The sequence below is a fragment of the Urocitellus parryii genome, chromosome 8, assembly GCF_045843805.1.
Source record: "Urocitellus parryii isolate mUroPar1 chromosome 8, mUroPar1.hap1, whole genome shotgun sequence".
Lineage (NCBI taxonomy): Eukaryota > Metazoa > Chordata > Mammalia > Rodentia > Sciuridae > Urocitellus > Urocitellus parryii.
The window spans coordinates 140,407,272-140,428,019 of NC_135538.1; the positions used below are offsets into that span (position 1 = coordinate 140,407,272).

A 20,748-nucleotide genomic window follows, 5' to 3' on the forward strand; every position below is an offset into this window, starting at 1 on the left:
TGTTTTATATGATTTTCCCTGAAAGGGTAAAGTTTCTAAGCTGGAAAGCTTGAATGTAAAAGATTAGGTATTATTAAGTTCCTCTGTTACACCCAGAACCTGAAATTCCTGAGATAGTTAAAACAACGCCCTACTGGCCATTTAGCCTAGGGCCCTGTGCAGTTCGTCACAGGGCCCAAACCAATCAGTTTGAATGTGTAACCCGCTTACGAATGACCAATCACCCTCGCCAGCCAATGAATGTGCCAATCACATCTCAGAGTTGTTGTTCAATTTCCCCGCGCCTCATGATGATTTGTTCTGATGTATGCAAAGCCTCCCGCCCTCCCCAAAAAGTGTACTTAAGCTCTGCTTGACCTTTGCTCTGGGCTGCTCTCCCTTCTTGAGTGAGCACAGAGTCCCAGTGCGCTGGAATGGATCCCTAATAAATCCCCTTTTGCCAATTGCATGGAGTCAGTCTCTTGGGTGGTCTCTCCCTCTGACGTTTCGCCGTACCTTTACACCCGCGGTGTGTAATGATTTGCTAAGAGATGCTATGATGTATGTGAAGTCCCTGCCTTCCCCAAAACTAATATGGCATTATGTAAAAATGTGGATGTGTAACCGATGTGGTTCTGCACTCTGTATACGGGGTAAAAATGGGAGTTCATAACCCACTTGAATCTAAAGTATGAAGTATGTCAAGAGCTATGTAATGTTTTGAACAACCAATAAAAAAAATTAAAATTAAAAAAAAAAAATAAGAGTGTATAAAAAAACTGCTGCAAACCCTGGGCTCAGGGCCTCTCAGCGTCACCAGTTGCTGTGTGCGCGAGGAAGACGGAGCTAGCTCACAATAAACACCTTTTTGCTGCTTACATGGGTCTCGGTCTCTGATGGTCTTTGGGGGGCCTGAATTCGAGCATAACAGGTGTTGCCAAAAGCTTGGTCCTCGTCCCCTATGCCAATCCACTAATGAGGACACAGTTTTTCTCAAAAGAAAAAAGAAGGTTTATTGCTTTGCTAGCAAAGGAGAAACACAGGGGACTCCTGTCCCAGAGGCTGTATTCTGCCCATCAAGAGGAGCAGGGGGGCTTTTGAAGAGGGATTCAAAGGCTACACTTCACATGCTCTGGGTTGGAGCTGTCATTCACTTGTTAATTTGGGAGACAGTCCTTCAGTCACTTCTGAGATCTTCTGGTGCCATCCCCAAAGTCTGGATGACTTCCTCTTATGGTGGGTGTGTGCCCAAGGACAGATAACTCTGCGTAGGATGGGGAAGAAAGGGAATCCTGTTTCCCCTGAGATTAGGGAGGTGCTGGGAGAGAGGAAGAGAAAAAAAAAACATGTCCATTTTTAAATTAAGTTTCTGTGGCAGAGCATTAAGGGCCACATTCAAAGCATAAAGTGAATCACTATTAAGTAGGCAAATATTAACATATTCAGTGAAGGTAAAGGAGAGAGAGAGAGAGAGAGAGAGAGAAGAGGGAACTCAAGAGCTGAACTCTTTAATACTTAATTTCAAAATGCAGACATGCACACCATCACTTCTGCTTTTGGTCTCACAGATCAACCCTGGTATCTCACAGAGAGAACTAGATAAAGTTGTGAATAATCAGAGGCTAGGATCATAGGTCCAAAGAGCTATCTATGTTGGATGTTCTTGAAGTCTCCAAATCTGGGACTAACTCCCAGGGCTCTCAGCCCTGCCCCCTGAACCCCTGGTTCCATTCTCTGAACCCATCACCTTTTTTCATAACAGGAGCTCACCTTTGCAGCTAAGTGTAACCGTGGCCCACTTTATGTTTTGAATTTAGCCCTTGCTGCTCTGCCACTGGGACCAATTTTTAAAATGGATAGGTTTCTGCTCCTCCCTAATCCCTTCCCCTCCCTAATCTCAGGGGAAAGAATATTACCTTTCTTCCCCATCCAAGATTTATCTGTCCTCAAGTATACACCCATCATAGGAATGAGGTAATCCAGAATTGACTATCTCCCAAATTAACAAGTGAATGACAACTCCAACAGAGAAGGAGTAGAATGCAGTTTTTGAATCACCTCTTTAAAAGCCCCCTGTTCCTGCTGATGGGGGCAGAATCATGGCCTCTAGGACAGGAGTCCCCTGTGTTTCTCCTTTGCTAGCAAAGCAATAAACCTTTTTCCTTTTTCTTAAAACCGTGTTCTTGTTATTGGATTGACGTCGGGGACAGGACCAAGGATTCGGCAACTTAAGTACAATCCCCAGCCTGCTTCCTGCCATTAGAATTTAGGGACCCAAAGACTTCCCTTCATTTTGCTCTATTCCTTTTGTAACCAAAGCTCGGTCTCCGACCTCAACGCCAATCCAATGTGATTCTGCTCATTCTGGGGAACAGGGGCATTTTAAAAGAGGTGGCTCAAAGAAAATGAGATTAGGGAGAAGTTTAGGGAAAGGAAGATCAGGGAGGAGAAGTTTAAGGAGAAGGTTTAGGAGAAAAAAAAAAAACATGTAGTCAAAGCATCAAGTGAACCCCTATTACACTTTCAGTCAAATCAGTTGATTTTTCTGTTTATATAATTACTTTTAAATCCTTGTGAGTCTTCTGTGAATCTTATTGGAGTTCACTTTATTACATGAAAGTCAAAACCACAAATCTCTTCCAAATAAGACCTGCTCTACCACGGCTTCCAGTGACAGGATGAGGGGCTATGCCCTTGAGCTTCATAGAAATTCACTGTTTGATTGACAGGAGGCACACCCTTAATCTGTTCAGCGTGCCTTTTGTCTAGGTGAATAGTGTTTTGAGCCACTGCCTTTGATATTTCTGACGTCTTAACAAAAGATTTGACTCTGACACCCCTGGCTTCATCCTTGAATCACATTTTCCTGGCATCGGATCTTTGTTCAGAAGCCATTTCTTCGTTTCTTCTGTTGTTTACCATCCGGGAGGCTGAGAATTTTCAGAACCATCAAGCCATGACTCATTTGGCTTCACAGTCTTCCTTCCTTGAGTTTATTTCTCTCACCTCACATTTTACCATAATCAGTAAGAATTTCTGAGGATCAGAAATCCAGGAGCAAATCTGAGTTTTCTTTGTTCAAGGTCTCTCTTGAGACTGCAATCATTTTACCCGAGGAGGTAACACCTGGTGGAGACCAGAGCTGCTGGTCCAGCTCTTATAGGGCATGACTGGTGCTTCACATCCTCATCAGAAATCACCTTCTAGAGGTTAGGCTCACTGTGTGAATTTCTTTATTCTCCCACTCACGTTGCCCCCTATATTTTCTGTTACATGCCTATGACCCATCTCCTTGTGAAAACAAGGCTGAGATCAATAGAAGTCTATGATCCTTCAGAAATAAATAGAAAAGGCTAGACAGGAAAACCTTATTAAATCCTATGAAATTTCTCTTTGTACCATCCACCTTATAAAACTTACCAAACAGGACAACCATGGTTTACTAAGAAAATGTAAGCCTAAAGTCTAAAGCCAGCTATCTTCACATCCTGTCAGGTATTTAAGAAGCATCTGTTGTTTATTAAACTGATAATTAGTTAGTAAACTAATAATAATTCTTCTTTTATATAAAAATTTATTTTTGAATATTTTGCACGCCAGAATTTCCATCACATTTTATTAGTCTGGATTAAATGATGACTTGCTATAACTGGGAATATACAAGAAATGATTTGTCAAAAAAAAAAAAACTTTTAGCAAAATTACTGAAAAATCAAAAATTAAGATATTAAGTCAGACACATTGGCACGTCACGTGCCTGTAATCCCAAGGCCTTGGGAAGTTGAAGCAGGAGGATCATGAATGCAAAGCCAACCTCAGCAACTTAGCAAGGTACTGAGCAACTCAGTGAGACCCTGTCTCTAGATAAACTATTAAAAAAGGACTGGGGATGTGGTTAAGTGCCCCTGGATTCAATTCCAGGTACCAAAAAATAATAATATTCTACTTATTCATATAATATTCAGACAAAATTCAAAAGATCCCTAACTAGCTATAACTTAAAACTTTAAATACTGATTTTTCAAATTATTTCCTTTTATTTCTCTTCCTTAGCTCATGTTTTCCAAGAGTAATAAGAGGAAATATTTTAGGGAAGGCAATATTATTCTAGAACTGTCTTTCTTTAAAAAAAGAAAGCATAAAAATTTCCAAAAGGAAATGAACCAAAAAAAGTCTGTAAGCCACAGATAAAGAAGAAAAGGTCATGTTTAAGTTTTGGTCATGAAACAACAACAAAAAAATCTTTGTCTTTACATTCTATACCTTCTCATCAAAACAAATAAAAGTCATATCCCAGGCTCCTAAAAGAATTTTTTTCCCTAAGTTTATTTTGATTTTACTTTTTCTCAGTTTATTTTGTGTTATTACAACCAAATGTCTGACACTGGGTACTTTATAAAGAAAACAGGTTTATTTAGCTCACAGTTTTGGAGGCTTGAAGTCAGGGTCTGGCAATCCATTTCATGGGCCTCTGCTGCGGGTTCTGCTTGCTACATCACAACAGAGCCCAGAAGAGAGAGAAAATAGAAGTAAAATGGGAAATAGCCATGAGCAGAGAAGGCCAAGCTGGTGAGGTGGACTTGCTTTTGGACAACTTACCCTTGCAGTACAAATTCAGCGCCAGGAGAGTTACAACTCCTGCTACACAGCACTCATCCATATGTAAGGGGGACACCCCAAGGCCTTGCCTCCCACTGGGCTCCACCCCTTCAAGGTCCCACCACCTCCCACCATGTCCCCCATAGGGGGGACCAAGGGGCCATCCTGTGAAGTTTTGGGGGATCACATTCAAACCATATTCCACCCACATCCGTTTCCTTAATTGAGAGGAATATGCGGAAAAAAAGACAAATATAAAGAAATTATGTAATATGATTCAAAATATATAAAAAATTAATTTTTTTTTAAATCTGGGCCAGTACAGAGTAAGGAGGTGCAATGCGTACACCACTTCACAAATTCATGAAATTCATGAAAGCTTTCATTACTGACAAATCCCTGAAATCATTTAATCTTTCAGCAACTTTTAAAAATAACTGTTCTTATATTAAAACAAAATGTTCAGAAAACACTTATTGGGTGTTTTAAAGGCAAGTTCTAGGGCTTCCATTAATGGGTGTGTGTTAGAGTCTGTAAACAAGTCAGGATGGCGCCTGGTATTTTGACAGAGGGAGTGGTTTGTGAAGTAACGCCAGCGAGCCATTAAGTGTGGAGATTCCTTATTGGTTGACTGCTGTATGTTAATTAGATAAGCTATGTGGAATGTATAAATACCTCTGTTGTCCTACAATACACGGCTCCTACTCCTGCTGTATCAAGGTACACAAGTTGTTTGTCACCCCCCGGTTATTTTGCCCAGCCAGCCGGACTTCTTCTGCAGGTGTGGAACTTCTAATGAGACTGTACAGATAAGAGCAGAATAGGCTGAATGCCTGGTGTAGTTTATGTGCTCTTGCTCAGTAGTTAGTACTTGACAACCGTGTGAATTCTAATTCTGCAAGTACTCCATGAGCATAGAGAAGATAAACTCACTTAGTATTTTTCATACAGAAGTGCACTTTATGTAAATTGGAAACATTATATAACACTGAGTGTTACAGAAACAAGTATGAAAGTGGATAGAGATACTTCATAAAAATTAGTCATTTGTGTATTGTACGCTTTTAAAATTAAATTTTAGATGTTTCATAAATTTAAAAAAATTGTATATATATATATATATATATATATATATATATATATATATAGTGTCATGTGATATTTAGGTACATATGTACATTTTGTAACCAGGTTAAACATATCTGTCACTTCAAACATTTATCACTTTTTAGTGGGAAAACATTCAAAATCTCTTTATCTACTTTTTAAAAAATCATACCAACATTTTAGCTAGTTAAAATTAACTTACTATGCAATACCACCTCAGAGTCTTGCTCCTAATTTTAACTTAGCACTTATTGACCAACATCTCTTCCTCACCCCTTCTCTCCCCAGTCTCTTATAACCACCATTCTCTGCTTCTATGGGATCCATTTTTGTGGATTCCACACTGAATGAGAACATAGGATGCTTATCTTTCTCTGCCTTGTCGATTGCAATTAACACAGTGACTTCCAGTCCAACTGATGTTATAAATGACAGAATTTGATGCTTTTTTGTGGTTGAATAGTATTATATTTTGTATGCACACCCAGTTTTCCTTATCCATTCATCAGGTGATGGACACGTTAGTTTACTTCCATTTGTTGAATTTAGTAAACATTGTTGCAATAAATGTGATCGCATAGATGTCAAAAATATTAATTAATTAATTAATTAATTAACTGCCTTATTGAAATATACCTTAGAGCTAAGAGGAAAAAATAACATGTCTGATGTTAAATGTAAAGTCATGCTCTATGTCTATCAACCAGAAAAAAAAAGTGGCTATCAATGACCTAATGCACTTCAAACTGTTTTTACACATGAACTGTCTCTTGAGTAGACAGTCTGTTAAAAAGAAAACAAAATAAAATATTCAAAAATGAGTAACTGCTTCCAGGAGCAAGTAAGGGGACAAATTTGTCTACAGAAAATCTATGACAGGGCTCAGGATGTGGCTCAAGTGGTAGTGCGCTCGCCTGGCATGCCTGCAGCCTGGGTTCGATCCTCAGCACCACATACAAACAAAAGATGTTGTGTCCGCCGAAAACTAAAAAAATAAATATTAAAAAAATTCTCTCTCTCCTCTCTTTCTGTCTCTCTCTAAAAAAAAAAAAAAAAAAAAAAAATCTATGACACAGCTGACCCAGACAGTGTGTCAGGCCAAGCTATGGGACAGAAGAGCAGGTGCAGCTCTGATTGGGACCTTCTTGGACAAGCATATAGCCCAGGTCACTTTGAGAGCAATTGGTGAAATCTGAGTATAGGCTGGGTATTAGATACAATAACTATGAATTTGATTAACTACATTGATGTTATTTTGGCCGTGTTGTTAATTTTAATGCATAACAAAGTAGACATTTTTTAACTGACTCTGCATGCTTCTCAGAAAAGTTACCATAACCATTAGGAGCCCTCTCCTCTGAGGCCTATCCATTGAGATTTCCAGAAATTTCTTATTAAGTAGCTGCAGAGACCTTTGTCACTGGCCACTGCTAACATTAGTCAGGGGATCAGGAGCCATGAGAGGAAGTTTAAATGTTTTATTTCTGACTTAACCTTTTAAAATATTTTTTAAAAATGAGTTTGAGATTGTTGTAGCAGAAATGTTGGTTAAGGAGCCCCAGACATTACTTCATGACTTTCACCCTGAAGTTCAACGTCCTTACTAAGAGCATGATTCCTTTCTGCTTATTAGTCTCAGGTAACCCTACTACATTTTCTCTGTTGAGTTCATCTGAGAGAGAGAGAGAAAAAAAAATGTATCTGAAGAACCTAAGAGTAATTTAGAATATTTTTTAAAATATGAATTTCAAGAAGAAAGAGGTGTCTCTTACACATGCTTTCCAACTGTACTTTTTTATAGCTGCTATCTTGTTGAAAAAAAAGGATGGAAAATTGAGTAGATGTAAAATAATTGTCACTGTGGTCGCCATGATAATTTGAAAGCTCATACCTATAGCACTTTAGTAGATCTGTGAAGCTTTACAGAACAGTACAATGGGATGACATCATAGCTAATAATTTTTTTTTTTTACTTAAGCAAGGCACAATGGTGCACACCTATAATTCCAGCAACTCAGGAGGCTGAGGCAGAAGGATCTTGAGTTCAAGGCCAGCCTCAGCAATTTATTGAGACCGTAAGCAACTTAGTGAGACCGTAAGCAACTTAGTGAGACATTGTCTCAAAGTACAATATAAAAAGGGTTGGGGATGTGGTTCAGAGGTAAAGCACCCCTGGGTTCAACCTCTGGTACAAAAAAAAAATTTTCTTTACCTAAATTACAAAAACTTTTAATGCTTCAGTTTCATTTCAGAATATGTCTATAATCTTATATATTTCCTGTGAGACATGATTTTTTTAAAACACTTGAAAATTCTAAAGTATTAATTATTCACTACCTTCTATAAGTTTTTTTCTTTACATTCACAAATCCCAAAATTGGTTATGTAAATTTCAGCTTTTACTTATTACCCTGGGGGTACTGGAATCAGGAGGTAGCAGCAATATGAAAAAACACTTTAGATACTAAAAACCCTTTAGAGACATTTTTCCACTAAGAAAAAAAATAATTTTTTTTGGAAATGAAGCCAGTCATTAAAAATTTGGAAAGTTGTCTGGGAGAGCTTTCTTAATATTTACTAATTTTTCTCCTCTAGGAGGATTTCAAACAATATAAATTTTAATTCTGGTGCTATGTTTATACCCCCCTTTGAATTGAGGTTTCAAGGCTCCTTAAAACTTTATATCCTATTTCATTAGAATTCTTCAAAGAAGGAGCTTGAGACTTGCTAGGGATGAGCAGGTTGACAGCCCAACTTGGATGTCAAAATTATTGAGAATTTCATCATAGAATGAGAATTGTTGGGAGGCCTCAAGTGTGGAGGAGAACTTTTGGGTAAAAAGATATAATTATAAATATGAAGCAAGATGAACAGAGAAATGGATACAGATTCTCCAAAATCACAATTTAGTATAATTTACAAATTATTTCATAGAAACCTGTAAAATCTGAAAGGAGCCTTTTGGCATCTAAACCAAATAATTAAGAATCACTTTAAGCAATAGTGATTCTATATCTTATCTATCCATATCTATCTATATCTATCTTTGATCAGTCAATGCCTTGATTTCATATAAAATGACTGACATTTCAGGAGTTCAACAAATGTTTCTTTGACATTAAGTTAACACATATTTCTATGCCACATAGAAAATTTCTATTACATAGTGAATATAAAAATGCTTTTGTCCATAAGGCAGTGCAATAAGATACATTTGAAAATGGTACTATGTAGTATAGGATCATAGACTGAAGGAAAAGAAGTTAATAGATAAAACAATAATTTCCTTCCTAACAAGAATATTGGACTTTTATTATATGATTTAATAACTAATGTTTTTATTGTTTTTAATACCATTTACTGGATAGACCTTAATTATATGTAATAGGTGTGACAACATTATATGATATGAATTGCATCCCCATGTAATTGATGAGAAAACTGATACCCCCAAAACTTAATTGAATTGCCTAAGGCCACATATGCCATAAGATTTATAAACCATTTGAATTCATGACTGTTTGACTTTTCAACCCAACATCATTCTACTATATCATGACAATTTCTTGAAAAATATTTTTAAAAAAAGACAGCTTAGAGACTCAGGATAGAGCTCTGTTGTAGAATGCTTGCTTAGAGTCCAATGCCCCATCACCACAAACAAAATTAAATTACCTGGCCAGTGAGAAGTATTGAAAGTTTTTGACCAAGGAAATAAAACAATGGAATAGACCTTACACACAATTCTGGATGGGATTGGAACAGAGATGAGAAGCAGAAAGTTCAGCTGATATTCTCAAAGTAACTTAGGCTTGCTACTTGTCACCTGGTAGATAAAGAACTCTTTCAATAAGAGATATTCTGTTAATATTTGCATAGTTGGTATTTACATTGGTTCACAGTGGCGCGGATTTTTGCCTTTGGAAAGAATATTTATGCTAAGTTATGTTTTCTGTAATCATCTGGGGGAAGGACAAACTGAATAGATCTGATATTTATACATCTCTGTTTTAAGTTAAGATCTTTAATAAAAAGAAATTGTCTGAAGGTTATTTCAAGGGGATTCCAAAGGACAGAGGGATGTGTTTCAACCCAGACTTCATAACCTCCTTGTCTTCCACACCCCACCCATGCTTTCTCATTCTTAAAATTCCTACCTCTACATTCCTAATTCCCATCCTTCATCCCCCAGTCCTTCAACAATGATATATTAATAATGCCGAACATGATGGTCGCCCACATTCAAAATTCAAAACTTTTATGGGAAGTTACGATCACCACACATGCTAAAAGAAACAAGAAAAGTGGCATTTTCAGAGAGAAGAAAGAAAGAAAAAGAAAGCAACGAATAGACGCTTGCCCCTCAAGGAAATCTCCAATGACAGATTTTAATCCTTACAAAAAAATTACAAGGTAGTTATTACCGTTCCTGGAATTGTTCCTGCAATCAATGCAAATAACTGTGGGCAGGCCCGTCCCATCTCCACAGAGCCTTGTTCGCAAGAAGCTGAAACTAAACACTGCCCCCCAACCCCAAGACTGGGCCACAGGTTCCAGACCCAGAAAGACGGATCATCTCACACTGGGTCTCAGTGAAGAATTCTAGGAGAGAACACTTGACCTGTGGTGTCAAGATGGAAGTTACTCAGATGAAATATGAGTAGAAAAAAAATCACATATAGATTTTAAACACCTAAAATCATTGATTCGTTCATTTATTCATTACTATGTCCATATGTGTCTGGTATTTGACAAATAAATTGATTCGGAGCAACTTGGAATTTGAACTTAAGACAAATATGAAAACTGGCCCTAAGAAGATGTGATCCAACTCCATGGATATAATGTGATTTCTTTTGATATCACAGCAAAGGGGACAATTATTAAAGGGTATATCCACTTATAAGAAAATAAATCCCCATTATATGTAGCAGTATGCCTCAGTTCTCTGGTCTTATTCTATTTCTACTTCCTTTTTCACTCTATACTAGGTTCTACATGTCTAAACATTCTAAGCTTTCACCATTCATTACAATTAAAAAAAAACTTTCAAAATTTACTACATATTCTGAATTTCAAAAATAATTGACAAACTACCTTTATTTTTCACCTCTTAAATTATATGTTTCTCCAAGTCACTAAATGCAGTTTTCTTCCAATGGGCTGTTAAAAGAAAAACAGACCTGTTCAATTTAACTGAGTTTACTCGAGCAAGAAAAACATTCTAGAACCAGGTAGCCTTCCAGACCAAAGATGGTTCAATACAGTAAGCTACTTTTATAACCAGTGTGACAGTAAAGGACATAAAGAGATTACCTGATTGGTGCATTTTTTGCATTTGCCTTATTTGAGCATAATTTGGCAGCTGCCATTTGGGATTGGCTGAGGGTTGGCTATTGTGATTGGCTGAGTTCAGTTGCTTAGCTACAAGAGTACATGAAGTCTGCTGTATTACAACCTGCTTGCACATCAAGGTAAGTTCACTAGAGATGGAGGCCCCTTTGGCCCAACGAACTGTGCAAGGATGGGAAATGGTTTAGGTCATTTATTTCAACTTACAGGGCATAATTATGAATGGCTACTAATTAATACATGGTATGGCCTTCTGCCTACCAACTCTCACATCTCCTTAAGCTTTATATATGCAGGCATGTATGTACATCTGAATAATCTCAACTGATGTATTAAAATTAGCAAGCAAAATGTACAGCAATGCTTACCTTTGACGTGAATTCCTGATGTGATAATCCCATTTGATCTAGAACCACAGAGTCATGGAAAATGTGGAATGTCCACATTGGTACTTTTTTCCAAGGAAAAATGAATTCAACTTAATTAATCATCCTTTTGAGAGACTAAGCATGTCTACATTTAAAACAATTATTCAGATTTTCCACTTCCTTAGTCTTCACTTATTGAGCTGCTCAAAATTCCATTTGACAGAGCTTTGAATTTATCACATGTCCTACTGTTGAGCTATAGGTAGTATGAATTTGTTCCTTCTTGGTATGGATGTGTTTTCCCACTTTTTTCTCCAGCAACCAGCTGACAGTAATTCTATTGCTTCTTCTAACTGTGGGCACCACAGTTAGGTAAATTAGTTTCAAATTCTGTCTTCTGACCAGTTGCATGAAACCTTAGTCAACCTCCTTAACACCACTGAGTTTGTCTCCTCAACTGCAAAGTGTGAAGGGTAATATTGATTTATCTTATAATGTGAGCAATAAATCCATTAAGCATCTATAGATAACAGGTCAGGCCACTTAGTAAATAATAAATATCAATGTCTAATTTAATTATGCATCATTATTATCATCTGTGATACCATGATAAATATTGGTCCTGTTTTTAATATTTTTATATAAATTTCTTTTAAAAAAAAGACTCCACCATTTTTTCCCTTATTTGCACCTGGTAAAATAAGTACTGAGTTAAGAATGAGTGAAAAAATGAATTAATGAAGCCTTTTCTACTGGCCACAGTGCTCACTGGGCATCTTACACACCAGTAAGCTATCTGTTCTGGCAGAGGACAGCAGAGTTAGGAAAGGGCTTCAGTTTGAGAAACTGAAGATAGGCTATACAACAATAAGGTATTGAGAAAACAGACCTTCATGGAGACTATTTATGGATTTATAAGACTTTAATAAAGAGAAAGCAGAAATTGCCTTTCTCTACAAAATTCATATTCACTGAAGCAAAAGTTGTTCCCAAAGCTCCTTGTCAAGGTCCCACTCATGCAGAGTGGTTGGGGTATTTTACTTCCCAGAGCTGACTCTTATCACATGCTTAAAATGATGTGAAAACTCTATGAAGCATTTACTTGGATTATTTCTATGGCTTTCTGTTTTCATCTGAATCTGCCACCAACCTATGGAGGTTATCATTCCCATTTTGGAGATCTGAAGTAAAAACTGAGGCAGAGAAGTAAGCTGCTCCAAGGTCACAATCTAAGAAGGGGTGCAGTTGGAATCCACATTCTGCCCTCTAGTCCCCAGGGTCTGTCCTCACCTGCTTGTGATAGGATGTCATATAAATAAACATCCTAAAACTCTGCCCAAGGGACAGTTGGGCAAGTTCAGAAACTAGAGGGTGCTCATGAAAAAATAGTAAGATAATAAACAGCTTACTTTCATACGGCACTGCAAAACACTTTGGGACAGTTTATCGAATTAGTGTTTCACATGATGACGTAAGAAAGGCGAGCCCCATGCCCTCATGCGGTGCAGATACAAATGCTGAGCTTCAGAGAGGTCAGAGGGTTGGCTGAAGATCACACAACCGGAACATCCTGTAGCAAGATTTCCAGTCAAGCTCATTATTTCATAACTTGATGAATTTTTTTTTTTAATGTTTTTGTTACAAGACAGTGAGCCCATCTGTCTGGCTTATATCTTTGAAAACAAAAAGTGAAATGCCTTCAATTGTTTTACCTAAAGAAAATACAATGGCTGGTTCCCAGATGCTTTTCTATTTTCCCAGCTAAATCACATCCTCCTGACACCTATAAATACAGGGCAGCCTCCAAACAGGCCTCCAGGAACCCAGCCCTCCACGCCCCTCCTCTTCACCTCACCAGGTGGAATGCTGAGAGTCCATAAAACTAGGTCAACAGCGCATCCAAGAAAATAGACCACGGTGGAGATGATGTCACTGCTCACCTGTCCGTGTGTTTCATTAAAAAAAAAAAAAATCGTTACTAAAATCACAAGGCCAATCACTGTAAGTTTCCTGAGCACATCAAGACAGAAATAAAAACCTAATATGTAAAAAGCACCTTTCTCCATCAATTCTGAGTCGTCCTTGACTTTCCTTTCTCCTCCCAGCATGCCTGGGACTCTCTCTGACCTACACTGCCTCTGGGTGTTGATGTGACCTGCACTATCTCTACCCTTCTGACAGTCTCTTAAAATTCTAGAAGCTTCCTCCTGCTGCCTGAACTACACTAAGGATAGATTGCGATTTCCTCCTGTTTGTGCTCAACACCCGCCATAGAAACAGTCTCAAAAAGAAAAAAGGCCCAACCCTTTTTGCCAACACATTATTACCTCTTCCACGACGGAAATAAACATCTAGAAAAACAGTAGGTGCTGCTACCATCTTCTGCCCCCAACATGGCCTCCCTCTAGGTTTTTTCAATCATAACGATTTCCTCCTATTTGAGGAAAAGTAGCCTCGGTATAATAAACAAGCCAACTCCTCAGGCTTTGATAAGTCACAACCCAGTTTCTGATTTAGCATGCCGTGACCTCCTGATTGGAACTCACCCCCTTCTCTTTCGACTTCATCAAATTATTATTAAATTCCAGAGACGTTCACAGGTACAAGCAACTAAGCAAAAAACAGGGTTCCCCTCTCCAGAGTATCTTGAAAAACCAGCCTCTACCTCAGAGCAAAGCCTGTCCAAGGAAGGGGGTTTGACCCTTGTCCTTGGAAAGACCCACAGAGCACTCCTAGGCACATACCCACCCTGCTGAGTTGTTTATCTACAAATAACAGGAGAGATCTGCTGCCCCAGGTGTCCCTGACTCAGTCCGGCTAGGTGGGGACCCATAGCAACCCCCTAGCAGCCACCAATCAGCATGAGACAGGGAAATACCTGGGATGCCAGATGACCCCCCAGTAGATTATGGTGGTTGATAACATGTTGGGAAACCATGGAGTTCAGCACGAACTCCCCTCGTGGCCTAAACCAATCAGTTCAAAGGAATCCCCCTCTTGTACTAGCCAATCACCCCTACCCAACTTGTTCCCGCCAGTGAATGTGCTAATCATGTTTTAGAGCTGTTTTATGATTTTCCCGCGGTGTGTGATGGTTTGCTAAGAGATGCTATGATGTATATGGGATCCCTGCCTTCCCCAAAGAGTGTATAAAACTGCTGCAAACCCTGGCCTCGGGGCCTCTCAGCGTCACCAGTTGCTGTGCGCAGGGAGGACCCAGCTAGCTCGCAATAAACACCTCTTTGCTGCTTACATCGATCTTGGTCTCTGGTGGTCTTTGGGGGGTCCAGAATTCGAGCATAACAATCTCAACTCTAGACATTTAACTTACAAGCAATCGGATAATTAACTGCCAGAGAAGAGGTTTCAGCAAAGGGCAACGAGAACCCCAGGAAGGGACCAACTGAGTTTTACAGGAAGGAATCAAAGGAAAGGGGGGAGCCACACCAGTGTCAAGGAGGCTCATTCCTGGAACTGTGGAAGCCGTGGGAACCGCTGGAGTAGGAAGGGCAAAGGGCAGAAAGGTGGGGTCCCGTGGAAAATGTGACCAAGAGCAGAGAACAAAAGGCGCAGACTGCATCTCAGTGCCTTGAACTCAGGGGCACTGAACCACTAACCCACATCCCTATCCCTTTTTATGGTTTTTTTTTTTTTTTTTTTTTTTTTTTTTACTTACAGTCAGGGTCTCCCAAGTTGCTTAGGGCCTTGCTAAATTGCTGAGGCTGGCCTTGAACTTGCAATCCTCCTGCCTTAGCCTGCTGAGCCACAGGGATTACAGGCCTGTGCCACCGCCCCTGGCACAACTACAGGGTTCAAACAGGGGAGCAGCCTGAGCACAATGGTCACTTTAGAAAGACTGCGGTGGCGGCAGCAAGGATCAGTGATTCCATTTACCTGTCAAGAAGCGGGTGGCCACAGCAAGGGGGGACAGGGCAGTGACTTTAGGGATGGGCCAATGGGACTGGAAAGGAGGAACAAGATGGAGTAAGGCACAGCCAAAGAAAGAACAGGACTGAGTCAGTGATTTGATGAAGGAGAAAATAGAAATGTACGGTAACTTCCAGGTCTCTCATTTGGATATCCACAGAGAGGATGGTATGGTGTTCAATGGAAAAAAGAATTCAAGAAGAGGAAGGTTGCGGGGAGGCGACAGTGTAAAGCAACTGGGTCATACCCTGGTGGTGATGTAAGTCGGGTTAGTTTACAGACCTGGAGGGCAGGGGTCTGGGCTGGGGAGGGACGTTGGAGCCTGCAGTTAAAAGCTGAAGCTGTGGGATATGAATGTGATGGGCCTCAGGGTAAGTGGAGAGCAGGAGATGAATCTGAATCTGGATAAGACAGGAAAAAAAAATGACATTTTAAAAATAGGTGGAAAAAGAAGTGTCAGAGAAACCGTGTTACCAATGAGAAGTTTCTGGGAAATAAAACTTATCTGATGTTTGAATGCAATAGACTGAATAGCATTAGGATTGAAAAGTGACTCCTTTGGCAATCCTGAAACACAGGAGCAGTGGTGGTCGTCCTGGAAACTACGTAGCAGTGGGTTTGAGAAAAACTAAGAGGGAAAGAAGTGAAGACACAGGGGGTACTGCTCTTTCTAGTTTGGGAATTAGGGATAAAGATCTCTGGCCTTAGTGAGAGAAGAATGCGTGGCCAAAGAAGGGTTGTCATTGTTTCTGTTTCTTTGTTTCTAAATTGAGGCTGATTTGAAATAAAAGCACAGTAAGGAGAAAAGGGAGGGAAAAAAGAAAACTTAAAGACACAGGCAAGAGAGACTCCTGCTTCTACTTAACGCATAAGTCTCAAAAGAATGATTCTCCCACCCTAAAACAAAACAAAGCTGGATAACCTACACAGTCACGGGGTTCTGTCTTTTCTAAGGATTATTTAGGAGCTGAGGGCGCCAAGAAACATGATCCAATAAAATTCAGGAACTTCTGATTCTTCCTAGGAAAAAAAGAGATCCCCAACTGCTTCCATTCCCAAGTAGATAAAAATACCAAGGAGTATGTAACTAAATAGTCACCTGGATTACTGAGGCCCATCGTGGGCTGGTATGAAGATTTATAAGCCCAACATGACTCAGACAGAAGGAGGAGACAAAGAAGAGAAGGACGAGGGGAGAACCTGCCCCTACGCACCAGCACCACTTATTCTCCCTAGGTCTTCACCAAGCCCTAGTGAGCCAGATGAGGGTGGGTAGGAAAGCAGGAGGAGACCACCTCCCTCCACTGCAAGTTCAGAGAGACCATGAAGGAGGAAGGCAAGAAAACTGAGATAAACCTTCTGAGCACTCAGATCACAAGTTCCACTCAAGAAATATTCTCATCTTCACATCAGAAGATGGGAGGATTGTGGTGGGCCGAATCTACCTAGTGCCACAATAAACCCAGAAGTAGCTGATTGAGTGCTTATAGACTGAGTCGGCTCTGACACTGATCATGACCAGGAAGGGACATGGCCCTTCTCAGCATAAATGCTTTTATTGTTAGTTTCTACTGGACATTTCCATAGAACTCCTGAATTCAATGAAATGTTACAAGATGAAAACAGGCTAGAAAATGGGACCAATTACAAGAACAGAAGCAGTCAGTAGAATCAGACCCAAAGACAGAAGAGAGACTAAAATTATGAGATGAGGATTTTTAACATAACTATGCAAAATGGAGGACATGTTTGAAAAAATGAAGAACCATCATGAATAAATAATGGCAATTACCAAAAGAAAAAAGCTAAGTGAACAGTCTGAAAATTGAAAAAAAAATGAATGATGAATAATTCTTTCTGCAGAATTATAGCAGATTAATTGGAGCTGAGGGTAAAAAAAAAATCAGTGAAACTAAAAACAAGTTATGTAAAGACAGTCTGAAATACAAAGAGAAAAATTGTAATAAAAGAAATAAAGTCAGCATCCAAGATCTGTGAGACATACCAAAACCAAACAATTTATAACATAGAGGGAGTCCCAGAAGGATAAGAGCGAAAGAATGGAGACAGAAGAAATATTGGAAGAGGTAATGGACTAAGAATTCTGCATGATTAACAAAGGACAAAAACCACCAACCTAAGAAATTCAGCAAATCTCACCAATCACGGTAGTGCATGCCTCTAACCCCAGTGGCTCAGGAGGCTGAGGCAGGAAGGTTGTGAGTTCAAAGCTAGCCTCAGCAACATATTGAGGTCCTACATAACTTAGACTCTGTCTCAAAATAAAAAGGGCTGGGGATGTGGCTCAGTGGTTAAGAGCCCCTGGGTTCAATCCCTGGTCCCCCCCACACCCAACCCCCAAAAAAGAAATTCAGCAAATCTCATGCAGCAAATAATAAAACTAGTAAAACTAATCCTAAGGAGAATTAGTGTTTCACTGACAAAAACCAAAGAATCAGAAAAAAGGTCAAAAGCACCTAGGTCAAAAAAAGACCTTCCCTCGATGCCTGTTATCTGTGGTAGTTGTGTTCTATAGAATCAGTGAATACAGAACTATGGACCCCAGGGGAAACACAGCTGGTCCCAGCTGAAATGCTGTGTCTTACAAAATTCCTTTACCAGCATCCTTATGAAACAGTTCAATTTTAGCACTGAAAACCTGCTTCTCTGAATAACCCCTTTCTATATGACACTTTGCATGGTACTAAAATTCTTTTTTTTTATTTTTTTATTTTTTTTTTATTGGTTGTTCACAACATTACAAAGCTCATGACATATCATATTTCATACATTAGATTGAAGTGGGTTATGAACTCCCAATTTTACCCCAAATGCAGACTGCAGAATCACGTCGGTTACACATCCACATTTTTACATAATGCCCAATTAGTAGCTGTTGTATTCTGCTATCTTTCCTATCCCCTACTATCCCCCCTCCCCTCCCCTCCCATCTTCTCTCTCTACCCCATCTATTGTAATTCATTTCTCTCCTTGTTAATTTTCCCATTCCCCTCACAACCTCTTATATGTAATATTGTATAGCAATGAGGGTCTCCCTTCATTTCCATGCAATTTCCCTTTTCTCTCCCTTTCCCTCCCATCTCATGTCTCTGTTTAATGTTAATCTTTTCTTCCTGCTCTTCCTCCCTGCTCTGTTCATAGTTGCTCTCATTATATCAAAGAAGACATTTGGTATTTGTTTTTTAGGGATTGGCTAGCTTCACTAAGCATAATCTGCTCTAGTGCCATCCATTTCCCTGCAAATTCCATGATTTTGTCATTTTTTATTGCTGCATAGTACTCCATTGTGTATAGATGCCACATTTTTTTTATCCATTCATCTATTGAAGGGCATCTGGGTTGGTTCCACAGTCTAGCTATTGTGAATTGTGCTGCTATGAACATCGATGTCGCAGCATCCCTGTAACATGCTCTTTTAAGGTCTTCAGGGAATAGTCCTAGAAGGGCAATAGCAGGGTCAAATGGTGGTTCCATTCCCAGCTTTCCCAGGAATCTCCAAACTGCTTTCCAAATTGGCTGCACCAACTTGCAGTCCCACCAGCAATGTACAAGAGTACCCTTTTCTCCACATCCTCGCCAGCACTTGTTGTTGTTTGACTTCATAGTGGCTGCCAATCTTACTGGAGTGAGATGGTATCTTAGGGTGGTTTTGATTTGCATTTCTCTGACTGCTAGAGATGGTGAGCATTTTTTCATGTACTTGTTGATTGATTGTATATCCTCCTCTGAGAAGTGTCTGTTCAGGTCCTTGGCCCATTTGTTGATTGGGTTATTTGCTATCTTATTGTCTAATTTTTTGAGTTCTTTGTATACTCTGGATATTAGGGCTCTATCTGAAGTGTGAGGAGTAAAAATTTGTTCCCAGGATGTAGGCTCCCTATTTACCTCTCTTATTGTTTCTCTTGCTGAGAAAAAACTTTTTAGTTTAAGTAAGTCCCATTTGTTGATTCTTGTTATTAACTCTTGTGCTATGGGTGTCCTATTAAGGAATTTGGAGCCCGAGCCCACAATATGTAGATCATAGCCAACTTTTTCTTCTATCAGGCAAAGAGTCTCTGATTTGATATCAAGCTCCTTGATCCATTTTGAGTTAACTTTTGTGCATGGCGAGAGAAAGGGATTCAGTTTCATTTTGTTGCATATGGATTTCCAGTTTTCCCAACACCATTTGTTGAAGATGCTATCCTTCCTCCATTGCATGCTTTTAGCCCCTTTATCAAATATAAGATAGTTGTAACTTTGTGGATTAGTCTCTGTGTTGCATGGTACTAAAATTCTTCCACAGCCTCCTGACCTGCAGAACCTTACTCACATACAGCTTTAACTGTTTTTTTTTTTTTTTTTTTTTTTTTTTTTTTACTTTGTGTCGCCTTTGAAACATACTAGTCCCTCATCACGAACAGCCATGGTCGGAACATTTTCCTGGACCTAGTTATCATGGCTCTAAGTTTCTCCAGCTCTGGTCTCAGGGCTGCCCTCTCTGCTTGCTTTTAATCGGTTATCATCTCACCAATCCACAAATTTAGTCACTTTTTGTTCTTTCTGTAGCTTCACCACACACTCTACGTGTTACTTCCGTGCTTTCTGGAACAGCCCCGAGGACAGAATGTGAATTCCCTCTTTCTTCTTCTGGAAGCAGGGTATTGCCTACTCATTAGTATTGAACTCATTAGTATCAGAGAAAATGTCCCCCAAAATGGAGACACACTGCAGACATTTTTCAACCAAACAAAACCTGAAAGAATTAATCTACACCCTGCCCCATACTGTAGGAAATACTAAATGGAATTCTGTAGTCTGAAAAGAAATGATACCACGTGGAAATTCAGTTCTGCTGAAAGAAAACCAAGGACACAAGCATAATCCATGGCAAGCACAAAGTGACTTTAAAATGCTTATCATTTATGCTGTTCATAAAGATAGATGTGTCTTTCAATTCCCTTGTGATTCCATTGGTTAATTAAAATAAAAGTTATGCAGTAACAATTCGTTGAAAGTTTTACCATTTAAAAAAAATATTTCACAAGAGGAACATGAATTTGGGGAGGTTTATCATCGGAAATATACTATTATAATGTTCTTAAATTATATATGAAACAATACTGTATGTTTAAGGCAGACTGTGAGAAGTTAAAAATGCACACTATAATCTCTAGAATGTCATTAAAGAAAAAAAATAACAAAAATATCAGAAATGAATTCTGCTTGGTTCACAACAAAACTGTGTTGGTTTCCCAACACTGTGACAAATATCTGACATAAATCAACTTATAAAGTAAAAAGGTTTATTTTAGCTCACATTTTGGGAAGTGTCAGTTCATGACCAATGGGTTGCGTTGCTTTGGCCCCATGGCGAGGCAGCATGGCGTGGTAGGAGCACATGGGGAGCAGAGCC

General features: G+C 39.2%; 1 protein-coding gene across 1 annotated transcript in view; it reads right to left on the reverse strand.

Moving 5' to 3' along the window:
* Positions 1 to 20,748, reverse strand: part of LOC113179858 (uncharacterized) — a 306,468-nt gene that overhangs the window by 233,139 nt on the left and 52,581 nt on the right. The gene's annotated exons all lie outside the window — the stretch shown is intronic.